Source organism: Triturus cristatus, chromosome 7 (assembly GCF_964204655.1).
Source record: "Triturus cristatus chromosome 7, aTriCri1.1, whole genome shotgun sequence".
Lineage (NCBI taxonomy): Eukaryota > Metazoa > Chordata > Amphibia > Caudata > Salamandridae > Triturus > Triturus cristatus.
The window spans coordinates 233,593,211-233,611,463 of NC_140590.1; positions in this window are offsets into that span (position 1 = coordinate 233,593,211).

Here is an 18,253-nt window from a genome sequence, read left to right on the forward strand (position 1 = left end):
TATATATCCATCCATTCCAACATACCCCCCACTTGGTGTCTAAATACATGAAAAATGACAGGGTATCCTTTGATTCCCAGTAGGACCCCCGAAGAAAACAGCTGGATGGTTTCCACAAAATATACTCCAAGGTAGGATTCTCCTCTCAGAACAACTTATAGGACCATGCATCCACATATCCCATAGAATAACCCTCACTCCTGTTTCATGTCCATCCATATCTAGGACTTTACGCTAAAACAGGAGCATGCCATAAAGAAACCGGATAGATGCCTCAAAAGGAATTCAGAAACCAGCTGATCCTTATGAAGTTTAAAGGTATGTGGAATTTAGTCCACACGTCGTTAAGTTAGGGTACATAAGGACAAACAACAGACAGTAACTGTCTTTTTTAACATCCACACAGTGTCCACAAATGTTATGGCTCTGAAGAAGACTTTCCCCGAAACACATCACAGGCCCAATACGAAGGTCGAAACGCATCGGTGCAATTACAAACGAGGCCAAGAGCTACCATTAATTGTTTTATTTTGTGCATAAAGTTGTGCACTATGGGAGATGGAATTTACGATCTCATCCTGTTACAGATTTATGCTCTGACCCCAACCACAATAGGGCCAAGTAGTGCTGTCTAGCACTACAGATTAGAGGACCGAAGTGGCAAATGTCCCACCAATTCAACAATTTAGGACACTAGATTTGTAATTCCATGTGTTTTGTTGTATGGTCTTTAATTAATTCTTTGCATATACTCAACAAGTGATGCCATGTAATGTTTTTTGTTTGTAGACGTCTTGTTGTCCCTTGTTATTGTGTTTGTAACTGTAATCACTACATGTACAATTTTTTCTTGTAAAACGTTTTTTTTCATAAAAAAGCAATGAAAAAAGTATTCATTTAAGAAAGAGGACTACTGGCTCATTCTATCCAGAATAACAATAACAGTACAGCCTGGCGTGATACACCTGAGTGTACAGCTCTGCTGAAAGTATTACATAATAACAGGTCAAATCAAAGACATCGGAAAGAACACATTTTTGTTTTTTTCTATCCAAGAAAGATTTGATTGATGGTCTTGGTGGCACTCTTCTATGATTAATTGCAGGCCCATTAGTAGTATTTAATTTATAGGCCCTGGACACAGGTAGTGCAACTTTACTAGGGACTTACAAGTAAATGAAATATGCCAATTGGGTATAAGCCAATCCAACCTGTTTTGAGGAAAGAGCACAAGCACTTTAGCACTGGTTAGCAGTTGTAAAGTGCATAGCACCCTAAGGACAACAAAAATGAATTCAGCAAAAAACATAGGAGGACGGCAAAATGTTTGAGGGTGACACTGCAGAGAGGGCAGGTTGCATCACTGATCAAAAATAAATTCAGTCTAGCAGCCCCCAGTGTTGAGGTTTCTTACAATGGACCTCAGGCCCACTTTGCACATGTTGGTTTCATACTTCAAGACAGCCCCCGCATTGAGCCCTGAGGCTAGACTGGCTGCCACCATGAAGCTGCGTACATCATATTAAAAACACCCCGATGCACATCCAATCATATTTACATATTGGACTAAACCAATTGAGTCTAGAATTGCCCCCTAGCCAATTGCCCGATAGATACAAATGACAGTGAATATAGGTGTAGTGTGACAGCTGAGTGCTAGAGACTTAGGAAGTACGGGCAACCTCCAAACTGTCAACTGCCATATTCCGCATGGTTAACTCAGTGTAGTATATCCAAAAATTCCCCTATGAGCCTACAGAATGAAGTTTACTCTCCTATATTACCAACCTGAATACTGCAGTGCTAAAGTGATCAAGCATGTGCAATTATGTGATTGTTGAGCTTGGTGTAGAACTACTATCATAATAAAACAATGGACATATTGTTGTCAACTTCGAATATCAAACTCAGTTTGATCCAACTAAATATTTACACATGATTCACTACAACCCTACTAGTATGTTTAGATTTGGGCTATCAGATAATGCAAATTGATGGAGATGTGGAGCTTACAATGCAAACTTAATGCACCTGGCCTGGGTCTGCCCTGCAACAAACCAATATTAGAGTAAACTGCTGGATACATTAAAATTGATCACCATAGAAGATTTGGTATAACTCTGCATATGGCTATAGTTAGGTACCTGGAAGATTTACCTAAGCAATTACGGAAAATATACAGCATGCGCCCTACATTTGGGTACCTGCACAATAAGATTACAGAGGACAAGCAGTGTTACCCCAATCTATAAAAGCTGCAGCGAAGATGCCGAAACGTACGGCATGTTACTGTCTCCCACTTTACGTCCCTGGGAAATATGAGCCTCACTCCTTGTTCACTGGACCAGTGTAAATAATCTGCTTATCTTGAATAGACATCCACCTTGTTGCAAATTTCAAACAATATTCCCATATGTATTTTGAATCTAACATGGACAGGTGCAATTCACATCAAATTAAAAACTACATATGTAGCTGATTGCTTAATTCTAGTGATCTGTACTGCTCGGTAAGAGTACACACTCTGTTGAAAATGTGGAAAATGTATCATTATGTTTCAGAAATTGAAAGATAAAGTTAAAAAAAGAAATAGAATACAACTGCCAGGCTTGTAGGGATGCTGCAGGGGGAAGGGGTGCATGTATAAATATAAAATGAACCCCTCTATGCTTTCATCTGACCCTCAATAATAGAAAAGCCCCTTTGCCTAAAAGCACTCCCACTGCAAAGTCTATGACTTGTGTAAACCCCTGCGCCACATTACACCTGCACCAGGTATAATGTATGCAGGGTGGGCGTTCTGATGCAAGTAAGCCTCGTAGAAGTGACGCAGTGAAATCTATGAGATTTCACTGCATCACTTCTAGGACGCAAATGCCTCATTATCCTGACGCAGGCACATTTGAAATGGGACTTGCCCATGTGAAATGATCCATTGATGGAGTTGCGTCACTTTCGTGACACACTCCAGCAATGCGTCGTTTTTGTGCCAACAGATACGTCTGAAATACTGACGTATCTGTAACTCCTTGCGACATGATGAGTCATACTGTAAATATGACGCATCCAGCATGTCGCAAGGAGGGCACAATGAAAAGTGATGCATCGCTGTTTTCACGCAGCAATGCATCACTTTTTATAAATGAGGCCCTCTGTTTCTTGTGTTGCTATCTTACAGGGGATTGGTCTTTAAAGTGCTGTGGAGGAGCACTAATAAAAGTAATGCATAATGCTAGACACTATACTTGTTTATCATATTTCCCATCATGCGCATATCTTCGAGACTTAAACTGTAGCTTAAACATCTCTCTATCACAACCAGTCTCAAAAAAAAAAGTCAAAATCATCAAAGCTTTGCTAAAAATGACCTATTTGTTTGACCTGAACTCAATGCACCTATTATGATCTTCAACCATTGTTTCAGACTACAGTGTCTCCCATGAAACAAAGCAGCTGGTGTGTAAGCCCTCGAAGGGGTCTAACTTTACTAAGCCAATTGAATTCAACTAGGCCCCACTCTCACCCTCACCAAAACTGTGCTACATGTGTATTATAAGACTAGAAACAATCCATCACACAAAAGGAAATGAAAATCCCTTCGTTCACCACAGGCCACACTCTCACAACTCCCATTAACACTTCACCAGTAAAGGCAGCAGACACAGTTCTGTCTTAGGACCTGAACTCTACAGTCACCTCCTCAACCACCCTTCCAAAAACCTATCTTCATTTGTTCACCACATCCTAAACATGTTCTATGTCCCATTAATACCTTTCAACTAAATACTACCATCGGTCTTGAGGCCTGCAACTGGCCATTAGAAAATCAGAAGCATTTGAGCTTGCACTGTGCTCAAAGACCATGAACCCAAATCCATCTATCAATGAACCACTTTGCTTTCACTATTTCTTTTTAGACAGGCTACCACCAAGACAACACTGAAGAATCTCGATTATTGTTGAAGCACCATAATTAATACCATGCTTAAGCAGTGGTCATCTGGTAACATTGTCATGATTATTATTTATAATATTAATATCAGCATTAATATTAATAGTAGTACTAGCAGTTGCAATGGTATTAGCATTATTGTAATTATAATAATTTTATCATTGCATGTGTTTGTTCTCTATATCATTCTATTATTTTTCTCATCATCATTATCATCGTTATTATTATTATTATTATTTTTATGTTATTTCCTCTGACTTTATTAGTCTGCAGTGGTCAACGCTAAGAATGGTAAAAATCTAGATATGGGAAAAGTTTGAATTGAGTGTGACCTATACAGATAAAACTAGTTGCAGGAGGTACCCCAATGCAAATGCAGTCTGCCGATTCACTCCTTTCACTGCTTTTTAGGTCTCGCCTGCGACTCAGCGCATGCACTGCTCGCTTGCGAGATCTATTTTTGTCGATTTAGCTTGCAAAGGGGGACAGGAGATGTGCACGCGCCCGAACATGCGATGTGCACGTGTACGGTTCGCGGAGCACAACGTGCGCATGGCGCGCTTTCACTTTCCTAGTTTTCTTCTTTGGTGGCACAAAGGAATCGATTGCTCAGAAGACGGCGCGAGGGTGTCTCACAGCTGTCCGTGGATATTATCTTATGTTTCCCAGTGTCAAAAGACATATCCCCTCTAAAGATCCGTCACTTTGTGGCATCTTAATTTGTCTGCAGCCAAAGGGGGTTTAAACAATGAAAGGTAGGCTGTGGTTAAAGACATACTGACTCAGTACAGAAGATCTGTCAGTTTCCCAACATGCCTGTGGTGTTTCTGGAAAACTAACCAGGGCAGAACGAGTTTGTCACGCATCTAGCACACCTGCCTGTATAGTTTTTCTGGTCTTATTTATAAATACATATGAGATCATTCTCAGACTCTTAGAGAAAGAAATATGGTAATAAAATATTTTTATTTACAGAATGGGTGGAAGAAAGGAATCGATTGCTCAGAAGACGGCGAGAGGGTGTCTCACAGGTGTCCGTGGATACAACAAATCAAAAGTGTCTGGAGAATTTTACTTACTCGGTCACAACTCATGTTGGGAAGTCAACTCCTGAAGGGCATGTGAAGTCATTTAAAGAACCAAGGCAGAAGGGCGGTGGTCTCTTGTGTCTGTTTACTAACTAATGTTTTTGATTGGTACAATAAAATCAAAAATATGCACAAATTATAATTAAGACGGCATGAAAAAGCATATGCATGCAAAAATGAGGCAGAATAAGTAATCCCTGTCGTGAAAAATGTGATGTGCCATGAAATAAGTTGCTAATTAAAAAGCAAAGTTATGAATAGGGGTGTAGGGCTCACCAAGGGCTCGGGTAGGTTGACCCATGCCTCCCCCACATCCCCCGTAGCATAGTGCAGTCGTGCTGCTAAGTTATTCAGTGTGTTTCATTCTGGACCGCTCCTCCACCAGGGCAACAGCTGGGCTACCCTGTGGGCAGGGAGTACTCCCGTGCCCCTCTCTCACCTCAAGGTGATGCCTCAACCCCCCCTCCGTTTCTCCATAGGTTTCACCTAACCGGAGAGCCGCCTTTGAGGTACACCAGCGCGGATCCTCGTGGATTCCTCCACTTCCCTGTGGGTGGGGCCACCACCGGTCAACAAGAAGTCCTAGAACAACAACTGTATGCCTCAGTCCTTCTCTTATAGGAACTTTTCAGACAGACTTATTTTATTTCGCATCTGAACTTTGTGACGCTATTAGGTAGGATGAGCCACTTCATGTAGCTGTGCTTCGTCAGTTAAGACGCTTTCTTTGGGTCCAGGGTTGGTTGGCAGGGGTGGCTCAACTGGAGATGGTTCACGTCCACCCACCCAAACCATGGACAGAGAGGACAAGACAGGCTTCACGTCTTGTGACTATCACCAGCACTGCCAAGTACAACACATCAGGGATAAGACTAATACATTTTAGTGTGGTGTCTGCATTACCGCACTTGAGTGCACTGGTCACGCGTTTATAGCGCCCAACAACCACCTGTGAGGCGTCTCAGTGAGGAGCTGCATTGTGCATGGAGCGCGGTGGCGGGTAGTTCGCTGCGCTGCCTGAGCCTTGTGCTGTCTCATAAATGCACCGTGTCCTCTCTTGAACTTGTTTAGACTCATGATCATTCGATATCTGACTAGTTCGACGATACAGTTAACTTAACACACAGCGTGACTGGGGCATCTATCAAGGTGAGCTCAGGCCTCTCTCTTCAGCGTACCACGTTGCCTGTCAGTGGCCTGTGGTATTCTAAATAACCCTGAGGACCCGGCAGGCCCTCACACGGATCATGTTTTAGCAAGACATGGCCTAGCACTTTTACAGTAGACACAGCAGTGTGATTTGTCTGTGGTTCTGCAGTGCAAGAAGGTATAAACAAGCATTTCACAATGCAATAGTTCTTGCATTTTCTAAGCTTTGACCTATTGGCATTGTAAATGACAATGCCTTTTAGTTATGTGCACTTTGTACTTCTAGTAGTCACTTGCAGGTTTTCAAAACACATAAATAAAAGGCATTGTCACTTACAACGCCAATAGCTCAAAATCTCGCAAATGCGAGACCTATTGCATTGCAAATGCTTGTTGTGAAGATGATTAAGGCTGTCATGAGTGCGTTGCATAAGAGTTAAGATTAATCACATATAACAATTTACCTTTTTGCTATAATTAACTTGAAGCATATAAGTGAAAGCACATACTGACATGGTGTAGCATGGTGTAACATATTCGCCTTTTGTGCATTGTCAACCCAAGGTCAATTTTTTCTGGACCCTATTTTTTGATGGCGTTAGGACTTTGACATTGCTGATCAAAGCCACAGGGTGTGTACTCTGGCTCCACTCTAAAATGGTATTGGTTAAATTGATTTTATCCATTGCTCTATTTAACTTTCTTGGAAGGAAATAGTAAATCGCGCACTAAATCCACCAGTGGCACAGGAGTTCGCATATAAATGACAATATACATTGCTGCCACTGAGCGCTGGCTGAACAGCAGTTTAAAGCCACTGCAGTAGCAAATGGCAAGTAAAAGTGCATTTTCAGTAAAACTTTACATTTTCTGCTTGTTTCTTGGTAAAAAAAAAATGTTTAAACCTTAACCTATTTTGATGATCTTGGCGTTTTTTTGCTCCATAGTTTTTCTTTATTAATATTAATTGTTTTGTAATTTTACTGTGTTGGGTTCTTCACTTGAAAGCTATTGGTACTGCTTGAACAAAACCGATACTTCTCTGGGTATTGCCTGCTGATTAATGCCAGGGGTGAAGAAGAGATTCTCTTAGAACTGTGTCCTCATATACCCATATTGTGTTTATTACGCTAGGAGGGTTCACTCCCTTCCAAATAAAAAACACAATCTCCGATCAGTTAAAGTCATTCTACTTGATATAAACCTTATTTTACAAGTTACAAACACCCGCTACAACCTCTTCAGTGGCCCAACACACCTCCATGCGGAAGTACTTTTCACAGATGTTTTGTAGTGGCGATTCCTGCACCTTATTGACCAGGATCACACCTTACACATTAGGGAACCTATTTATAACCCGTTTGGCGTCACTCGTGCACCACAGAAAAGAGTGCAAGAGAGATGCAAAACTAATATGTCATTTATGAAGCCACACAAGGCCACTTTGTGGCTCCATAAATCTGGAGTAACGCAACGCAGCGCAAATCGCTCCGTTGCCCTAATCTGCCCCGGGAAGGCGTTCCATGGTTGTTTCATGGGTGTTCCCACGCAACTCCCATGATTCTTGACGCATTCCTAGATTTATCACAGATAGTAGACCTGGGAATGCGCCAAAAAGATATGTTGTCTCAGGTGAGGTGCAACAAGGAGAAACATCTTTGTTTCTCCTTGTTACTTCCTTTTTCTATGTGTGCTGCATTCTGCAGCACACAAAAAAGAGGAATATGACTCTTATGATTGTTTTTGTGCGGGAAGGTTGCCCTTCCTACACAAAAACAATCCAGCATTCAATGGAGGCACCCTTGGACCATGTTGCAAAGGGGACTGTGTTGGTGTGAGGCTGCCAAAAGGGCCCCAGTGCAGGGGAAAAGGCAGGAATGCACCATATTGCCCTTCCATGCCACTGGAATCAAGCTATCCTGGCTGACGAGGGCTGAAAGCCCGAAACCTGTCCTAGGATGCTTGTTTCCAGTCCAGGGAGGACCTGGCCTGGCAGTTCAGGCTGGTCTTATCCCATTGGGCGCAGAGTCAAGACTGATTTGCATATGGATGGATCCAAACTGGAATGGCATGCCGAGCAAAAAAACTATAGATTTAGGCCCAGATTTCTGTACTGGGGTGAATGTATGACATTGTTCTACATTGTGTTTATCAATTGTTCTTTTTGCATTCGTTCCCTGTCACACAGCGCAGCAAGCTGACTTGCTGCGCTGCACTGCATGACAAGTTTGCAAATAGGCCCCTAGATTCTTGCCAACCCATAGCAATAACCCTGGGTCTGGGGTCCACCGAGATTTTGGACTGCGTGCCACATTCTCAGTCCATCAGTGTGCAACTCAAGCAGAGCCGAGAGTCCCCAAGGCAGGAAAGCAGTTGAGATGTCAATTTCTTCAAACTGTTTCTGTAGTAAGCCTGTCCTTATAAATATTAATGAGCTTTCCTTAATTGTGCGCTTGTGCACTTCTCATGTATGTGACAGTCTTCAGGGGGCAGATGTGATCTGCCGGTCATGGTTGTTGCTTACAGTTGTTTCAGTATAATAAGCCCTCTCCTCAGCCTTCCTTTAACTTTCTTCCTAAATCGCATGCTTATCCTTCCCAACTCTGCTTCTCAGTTTTTTCTACAATATTTATTGGTCTTCAGATGATGTGTTTATTTTGAGCAATCCTCATTGGCCTAATAATCGTGTGTGACTATCTCATAACACCCTATATTCCGTTTTACCACCATCCCCTGCAAAGGAATGAGAAACGTTGAACTCAATTTCAGGGTTACATGGGCGCTCATTGCTCGCGGAACCAGCTGAATTTCAAGCAAGTTTGCGAGTTTGAGAGACCAGTGTATTCATGAGATTCATGCAAGATTGGGAATGAAGTCAAAAATGGCAAAGTGGTGATAGAGGGGCGCCGAGCACGGTGGATTTGAGAGGTGGGAAGGTGTCCTAGAGGTCGGTTTGAGATAAAGTTTCATTCCAAGACAGCTGCACTGTAAATTAATTGTGTACCTTTGGAGTCAGCACAGGCATGTGTTAAAATTCGTAGTTGAGTGGTGCTAATGTCAGTAGAAAATACAGTGTATTTTTATTCCACAGAATAAGGGTGAAGAAAGCCTACTCCTGAAACTGAATTTCCAGCACACTTGCACACTTCCCCCTTTCATCTGAATTCCATTTTCACAGTCGGAGTGCCAATATAAATGGAGGCAGCTATGTTTTTTAATGGAGGTAGGGGTTCACATACCTTGCTACAATTTACATCTGTTCAATGTTGCATCTCTTCACTAAGCATGTTTTGCAAAGACTAACAACAGTGCAAATTTGCGAAATTCAAAATTTCACCTGCGGTCAAAATATTCTTATAAAAAATATTCTTGGAAAAAAATGTCCTTCTGTAGGGGAATTTGGCCAGCTGGTCCTACAAAATCCTGTCCTTGTATAAAGTTTTTATCCACACATTTGTTTTTAAAATTAAGTCATGAAAGTGTTTTCACAAGAACAGCATGAAGCGGGTGGAACAAACCTTCACCAGCACTTCACACACCTACTGTATATTGCAGGTTGTGCAATTGGGTTGACAAGCCCTGTGATCAGATCAAGACAGCTACTTCCGGTGGGCAAGAGAGTTTAAAAGGAGCTTTGACACTGAGATTTTGGTTATTCTTTAAATCACATTTTTGCACATAAATTTAGTTTTTTTTCATTCAGCGCCGCCAGTAGCTGTGGCAGACGCAGTGCTTTTAATAACACAAGAGCTCAGCCTTGCTTCTACGATAAGTAGTTGTTTGTTCTGACTGGAGGCAAGAGGAAATAGGAATACCATCACTCTTAGCCACTGCCGCAGCAATAAAAAAGTAGGAAGATGTTCAGGGAGACTTTAATGTCTAATGCACATTGCAAACTGTCTTCCTGATCCCGAGGTACAGGGAATAAACTAAAAACACAGCAGACTCGTCATAGCTAGCGTTCACAGACCCCAGGTATGAATTGCACGACACTCCTTCCTCGTACCTTTTCTCCCACAGAGACACACCAGCATAGGAGGACTGACAGGCAAGGTAGACGTCAAAACCTTGCATCCCGCCTTAGTCCACACGCTGCCAAACTCCCCAACCTACCACAAACCCTCTAACCTGCCACCAGCTACAAATAATTAGGTAGAACATAGGAAAAAAATGTTATTTTAACAGCGGAACAAAAGGATGAAAAACTTGAAGACTCAGGCCCTTATTTACAAGGAATTAAGGCAGGGCAGTGCTGCAAGCCATTTGGCTGCGCCGCGCTGCGTTAATTCCGAACCAAAGGAATGTGTCATATCTAAAACGATATGAAGGATCCCTTTGCTCTCCCTTGTGCTGGCGCACAATTAGCTGCCATTTGCTGATCCAGGCACTTTTGCATCATGGTGCGAGGGTGCCTGCATCACTGGGATGATTGTTTTTGTGCAGGAAGGGACACCTTCACGCAAAGTGTTGCATGTGAAGAAGCCGGGTTCCACGTTCTAGACTTACTCTGGAACCCTGGGCTGATAACCTCTTTGCCTGCTTAGCAAGTGTGGAGGGGAGAAGAAAAATCCTTAGCCAATTACTTTACAAATTTCCATGAACCCAAAGGACCACAGACTCTTAATCCAAGTTATATCATTTTATTATAAAGCCAGCAATAGTTGGACATATAAACACCTCAATACGAGAGTGTAGAAACATATGGGCACTAATACAAATTCAAATCTATGAATAATATTTAAGCAGTGCAAAATGCACAGAATAGCCAATTCCAAAATTAAGACACAAATGATCATAGAAACCACATCCAGGGTCTTTTTCATCGATTGATAATAGACATGACCCTATCTGTCCCTACACTACCTCCATCATGGCATCCCTATGTAGTATTTCCCAGGCAAGCCCTAGAAAGGTGTCAGCATGTCAAGACTTCCTAAGAAGCACACTCATGTTATATGGGTCAAGTAGCTTAAAGTTGCAGAGCTCGTTCGAAGATGCTTTCCCCTCTCCAGGTAAGGCAGAAGTCCCCTGGGCTCTGTTCCTATCCTTAATACAAAAGGCAAAAATCACACCCACAAATGCATCACATGACTATTTCGTCCAGTTGAACACCACCTTGTAGGCAACTTTCCATGAAGCAATAGTATGTCCAGGTTTATGCTCGACGACCTTGGTTCCCAGGCCTTTCCAGACCTGAAAGACATCCTCCCTTGTTATAAGGTCCGCTTATTCAAAGGCATCCTCTCCTCCATATGTCTGACTAACTCCTGAAACAAAGATGTTTTTCTAACTAACAAGGACGAATTTTTGCACTTGCAATAGAGACGTGAAAAGGAAAGAAAGAAAGAAAATACATTCTGCAGACACATAACTCTAATTAACAATTTCACTTAGAGCAAACAAGGAGAAATGAAAGTTAGGCCTATCGACTTCAGCTAACATAGGAACAATGCTCACCTTTAAAATACAACGAATATCAATCATTAATATGCACACATTATATGAGCCTTTATATGAAATATTGTTAGTCATGAATACACTTCACACGTATATAATCACCTAAGCACGTGCATTTACTACTTTAATTCTTTGATTACGTGAAGAAAATATCTATCACTTCACTTACATGTTATTACAATTTACGTTCTAATACCTTAATGTTAATACAACAATAGATTATATGTGGATGCTGACTAACCATGATTATAATGCACCCCTACAAAATAAAGAGTAACGGTGAAGTCCCCCTGATAACTAGTGTCATCAGAACCAACATCCTTTCCCTCTAGGAATGTCTCCTTGCAGAAAAGATCGACATAAACAGAAGTTGTAGGCAGTCTTCCCTGTCTGAACTTTTCCAAATTCTTGAGATTCTCATAGTGCCTGTCCTGCAGTCTTTCCATTCTCCTTTCCTGCTGTCTAAGAGAACTCTTAACCTGTCTTGCTCGGTGCCATTTATAGGCCCTGATACCATCTAGTATTATGATGACATAAATCACAACTATGATGATGGGCTTCAAAATATAGCCACAAAACCCTTCCCCTATATTCGCAAATCAAGTCATAACCTTTCCAAATCTTTGACCAACTTTACCCCAGATTCCCTCAGTAGCTAGGTCATGTATCTCTGTATGTATGTTAGTGATGTTACTTATATATTTCCTCATATCCTTGCTGTGGTCTGGGATATAAGTACAGCACTGTTGAACCCTCAACATTTTACAGACTCCACCTTCCTTTGCCAACAATACGTCTAAAGCAAGACGATTTTGCATCACCGCAGCCCTTATCGAGACCATCTTTCCATCTACAAGAAATAAGGATGGAGCTGTATTCACTGACAACTTATCCACTATAGTTGACAACCTTCTAATCTTCACATCATTCAAGACGACTCCCAAACTCGTTATCAGCGCTCCAAACACATTTCCCACAAACTCTCCTGCACTTGCACCACATTTCTCTCAATGAGACTGTTTCCCTTCTAGTGACCACAAATCCTCCACGTGATAAATCTTGTGAAATACGATAGCCATATAACATGTACCATACCAGTTCTGTGGCAATCGAACATATGCATTCCTCCCACATACAAAATACACATTTAGCATCACCTGTATTGTATCCTTCAATGCCTTCTTTACCGACTCCTCAATCAAAAAGATGTGATCACATTCACTCTGTCCCACAAATATCTTATCATAGTATGTCTGTGTCTGTCTAATGCAACGTTTTCTCCGTTGTTGTAAATCTAAAGCTATTGGACCCTAACATCCCTTGGCTCTATGAGCTAACTCCTCCTTAGTCCATTCATTCTTCACATGTCTACTGTTAGGCCTAGATAATGATTGCCTATGTCTATCTTCTATCTGATTTTCAAATGTATTTTCTCCTTCAGTTAGCATGGAGGCGAGGTTGTGTCTATGGGCATAAGCTGTATGTAATGTAACAGTAGGTAGAAAATATGTTGCCATCCCCTCCTCTACTGATGCTGGTAACTGCATACACACATAACAATCTCCCACATCCATTGTGTCCTCATATTCGTATAGAAGCTTTGCAGACACATTCAACGTATAATCCCCTTTAGACAAATCTACACAATAAGCGACTAGTTTCCTCTATCATAACTATCAGATCCTACTGTACCCTCTTTTGTGCCTGAAGTAGATGGTGTGGCTGTCCCTCGTACTCCCATCCCCTCAACCTCTGGTTCATGCGACTCAACAATGGACATAATGATGACTACAGCTATAACTACTATTACTCCTACTACAAGTGTGCCTATTAAACACTTTCTTCTACGATTTGAATTTCCAGATTCTATCAGGATCAAGTTCAATCAACAGCTTGCAAGAAGATCAATCAAAGTCTCTTTCTTAGTTCACACTTGTTGTACATAGGTTCATACGCGATGTCTTGGAGTTCTGGAATTCAATTGGATTCAGTTCTTTACACAATTATTTACACAGTCCAAAGACTTCCCTAGCCCTCTTTCTTCTTCTACTGAAAGGTCCCTAAGTTTATTCTTTTTCCACTCAGGCTTAAGTTATCTTCTAAGAGAAACGACTTTTATTTACAGTTCAATTTACAGCATGTATGAGGTCAGAGCCAAGTTCTTCAACATCACGCTGCAAAATTTCCAAACAAAATGCTGCCATTTCCTGAGCTGGAGGTTGGCGCCTAAAAGTTGGAAACAAATGTTTTTTCTTCAGATCAGATTCAGCAACCCACTCAGCCTTGGAGGGTCTGGTACAGTCAAGGTCAAAACTCCATGAGCTTCTACTCCAGGAACCAACAATTCAATTTCAATAATCAGCGTGAAGGGTCCCCATCACACTCGTCTGGATCTCAGTCTCCCGAACCTTGCTGTTCCCTGCATCTGTGATCAGATATGTTCACTCCGGAGCAGCATACCTCTGGCACGGTACTCTTATTCTCCACAATCTCCCTTGATTTTGCTCTGTATCACTTTGTTCTGATTCACTCAATTCAGATATGGGAGCAAGATCTCTCTCAGGTGCCATTCTCAAGTTCGGTGTTCCTTGTCTCACTGGCCACAATTCTTGTTCAGTTTCAGTTCTTCTCTGAAGCACTCAACTACGTCCCACACTAGTCTCTTCAGCTGAGTTTGACTCTACACCACTTGCAAAGTTACCGTATCCCTCAGAGTCTATACCAGTGCCTTGTGTCGTTTGATCCCTCTCAGCTCGACCTAGTGGGTGACCAGTCTTGTCAAGAACCCCCACAGCTTGGCTTGCCCTCTCTACCGGCCTTCCGACCACAACTGGATTTTCTTCGGGGAGAGGAGCTGTTTCTTCCAAGGGTTCTGGAACTCTGTGGGTATGGGAGGCGTGAATCCAGTCCGGCAAGCCTCTGCACTTCACAGCCGTATTTTTTACAAGGAGCACTTGATAGGGACCTCACGACCATGCATCAAGGCAGTTCTTCCTCACGTGCTTACGAACCAATATTCAATCCCCCGGGTACAGCTCATTCAAGAGGTCCTTCGAGGTCGACGCAGTCATGGCCTCAACCTGGTGAGACACAGAACGTACCACACCAGCCAATCCCTTGCAATATTCAAGGATCAAATCAACGGTGAAGTTGATCAATGCTGTGGCTGGCACTGAAGGCAAGCGCATCGCCCGCCCCATTAATATTTATTGGGAAGAAAATCACGTCCTTTATGGAGTGCTACACAGACTCATCACCACTAAGGGCAGCGCATCAGGCCAATTCAAAGACATCGAAGAGCACACCTTCGCCATCCTCATCTTGAGCGTCCCATTCACCATCCCCACAAATCCAGAAGCCTCCTGCATATAGCTACAATGCAGTCTTTAGTCAACTTGTAAGGCAGCGCACAATAGTCTCACGATTTCACTTTGGAAATGCGTTTCTCTATCTGACTCCAATGAAGTTGAAAATCCAAACCCCGGAATCAGTTCTCTAAGCAGTAACTTGGCTAGCATCACACTGTCATACCACTTGGTTGGATATGCCTCCACCCAGCGTGAAATAACACATACCACCGCCAAACTGTACCTCAGTCCATTGCATCTAGGCATCTCAATGAAATCTAACTGAATCCTATTGAAAGGACCTCCCAGACTCCCAACATGACTCAATGCAACCACAGTTTTCTTCCCAGCATTCATTTGTTGACATGTAGCACACCTGTAACATACTGTCTCCCCACACACACAGAATTTTGGATTAATGCACGTTTGTCTGAATACCCACAACATAGCATCTCTTCCAAGATGAACCCCTCCATGTATTTGGCTCGCTATAGGACTCAACAGGCAATCTGGCAACACCACTCTACCATCATTTGAAACCCAAATGCCATCATCTTGCTTCTCACAACCTGCTCTAATCCAACCAGCTTCCTCTTCTTCTTAAACCTCTTCCTGCAAACGCTTGACTTCATCCCAAGTATCCGCCATGGCTAACATTAGGGGTGGGCGGAATTTGCGTAATCGCGTTACGCAAATCTCCGCGAAACGGTAAAAAATCTCCGCGAACATGCAGAAATTCCGCGAACACGCGGAATTGCTTGTTCGCGATGCTTTTTTCCTGTTCACAGTTGCTGTTTGCGTGCTCGGGGAGAAATATCTCGCGAACACGCATTTTGAGAACGCGAACAAGAAAAAATTTCGCGAAGTCGCGGAAAGCAGAATTTTGTGCAATTTCGCGTTCTCCGCGGAACGCGAAATTACCGAAATTCCGCAAATTCCGCGAGCGGAACGGAATTTACTGCCCAGGCCTAGCTAACATGATGTTGAGCTCGGTCTTGTCTGTGCCCTCTCCTGAATATTGTCCATTGAAAGCACAAGCATGTCCAGCACAAAAGTGCGCGACTTCATCAGCATAACGATTTCCCTGTGAGACAAGGTCATTCCCTTTCCCTTGAGCTGCACATTACGCTACTGCCACTTCTTTCGGCCGCTGCAAAGCTTCCAACAGTTGTCGCACATATTCCCCATTTCTGGTAGCAGATCCCGATGATGTAAAGAACCCCCTCTGTGCCCATAGCTGTCTGGAGTCATGAACCACACCAAGTCCATCCTGGCTGTTGGTGTAGATGGTGACTTGGATTTGATCAGAAACTAGACATGCACGGGTCAAAGCAATGATTTCAGCCACTTGTGCGGAGTATACTCCCGGTAGACAAGCAGCTTCCACAACTCCAAAAATACTGCATACAGCAAACACTGCTCTCAGGTGACCTTCATTGTCCCTTAAGCATGAACCATCAACAAAAAGGACTTGATCTGAATCAGGTAATGGTTCATCAACCATGTCAGGCCTCGGTTTGGTACAAAGTTCAGTCACATCCAGACAGTCAAGGTCCTCACAACCTTCCCCTCCAAGGTTCGATATAGGCATCAAGGTCGCAGGGTTTAACATAGAACATCTTTTCAAGGTGACATTCCCTGCCACCAATATGACTTCCTCATATCTGGTGAGCCTATTATTACTCAAATGTTGTGCCTTGGTTCTCGTCATCTGGAGCTCAACTGAATGTGGAACATAAACAGTAAGAGGATGACCCATCACAATATTTTCACATCTTTCAATGCTGACACCAGTTGCAGAAACAAATTTAAGACATCCGGGCAACGCAGAAGCTACAGGATCTAATGTGGCCGAGAAATAGGCCTATGGTCTACGGACACCCCCATGTGTCTGGGTGAGTACAGCTAGTGCACAACCCTCCCATTCGCAGCAAAAGAGTGAAAACGCATTATTATAATCAGGCATTCCTATAGCTGGAGAGCGACACAGACTCTCTCTCAGCTTCAGGAAGGTGGCCTAACAATCATTATCCCATGTCACCGGATCACTCACGTTCTTGCATGTTAGTCTCAGTAAAGGCTTTGCCTTTAATGAAAAATTGGGAATCCACTGTCAATAGCCAAACATTGCTAGAAACATCCGGACTCCTTTCTGAGTTTTAGGCAGATTCATCTGCAAGATCGCCTCAATACGATCTGGTGACACCTTTAGCCTGAGTTTTTCAATACAATAACTCCAATATTGGACTTCAGATAAACTGTATTGAAGTTTACTTGGTGACACCTTGTGTCCATTTTTTGCCAGATGATTTAGCAAAGCAACAGTACCAATCCTACAAGCATCTTCCATTTTGGAAGCAATCAAGAGATAATCTATGTATTGTACAAGCACTGAATTCTGCGGCAACACTGGACTCTCAAGGTTCCGTTTCAAAATCTGATTAAAGATAGATGAACTTTCAGTATGCCCTTGTGGGATACGACACCACGTTAACACACAATCTCTCAGCCGGAGAGCAAACAAAAACTGGCTTTCTTCATGAAAGGTATCGAAAAAAATGCTTGCCATAGATCACTGACAGTAAACCATTGTGCTTCACAAGGGATTTGGAATAGGATCGGAGCTAGATTCGGTACCACAGGACAACATGGAATCACAATCTCATTGACATTTCTCAGGTCCTGGACAATCCTATTCTTGCCATTAGGCTTTTGCAATCCCATGATGAGTGAGTTGCAGTGACTTCATCTAATCTCCTTTAAAATACCCAGTGCAATCATGGACTCAACCACAGATATTATTCGGGCCACCGTTTCAGGGGTCAGGTTGTACTAGGACATTCTCAGAAATTGAGCATTGGACTTAATCTGTATCTTGACCGGCTCGATTCCCCAAATCAATCCAATCTCGTCACCCATAAAGTCCCACACTACCGGAGAGACAGAGGCTCTCAAGTCATGTGGTAACTCCTCCACCATTAGCACAGGAAATATCTCTGCGTAGACAGTTGGCTCACCAATTTAAATGCAATGCCATCATCATTTGTTTGTAATTCTATTCCCTTGGGAGTACAATAGATGGTACAATTTGGCTTGCACAGAAGATCACGTCCTAATAAAAAGACTGGGCTTGAATCGCACACAACAAATTGGTGTTGATCCTGAAACATTCCTATTCTTGCAGGCAATTCATCCATCAAAGGATTAGTCATTCTTTTATTGGCAACTCCTACAACTTGGCTCGATTGTCCTGAGAGGGG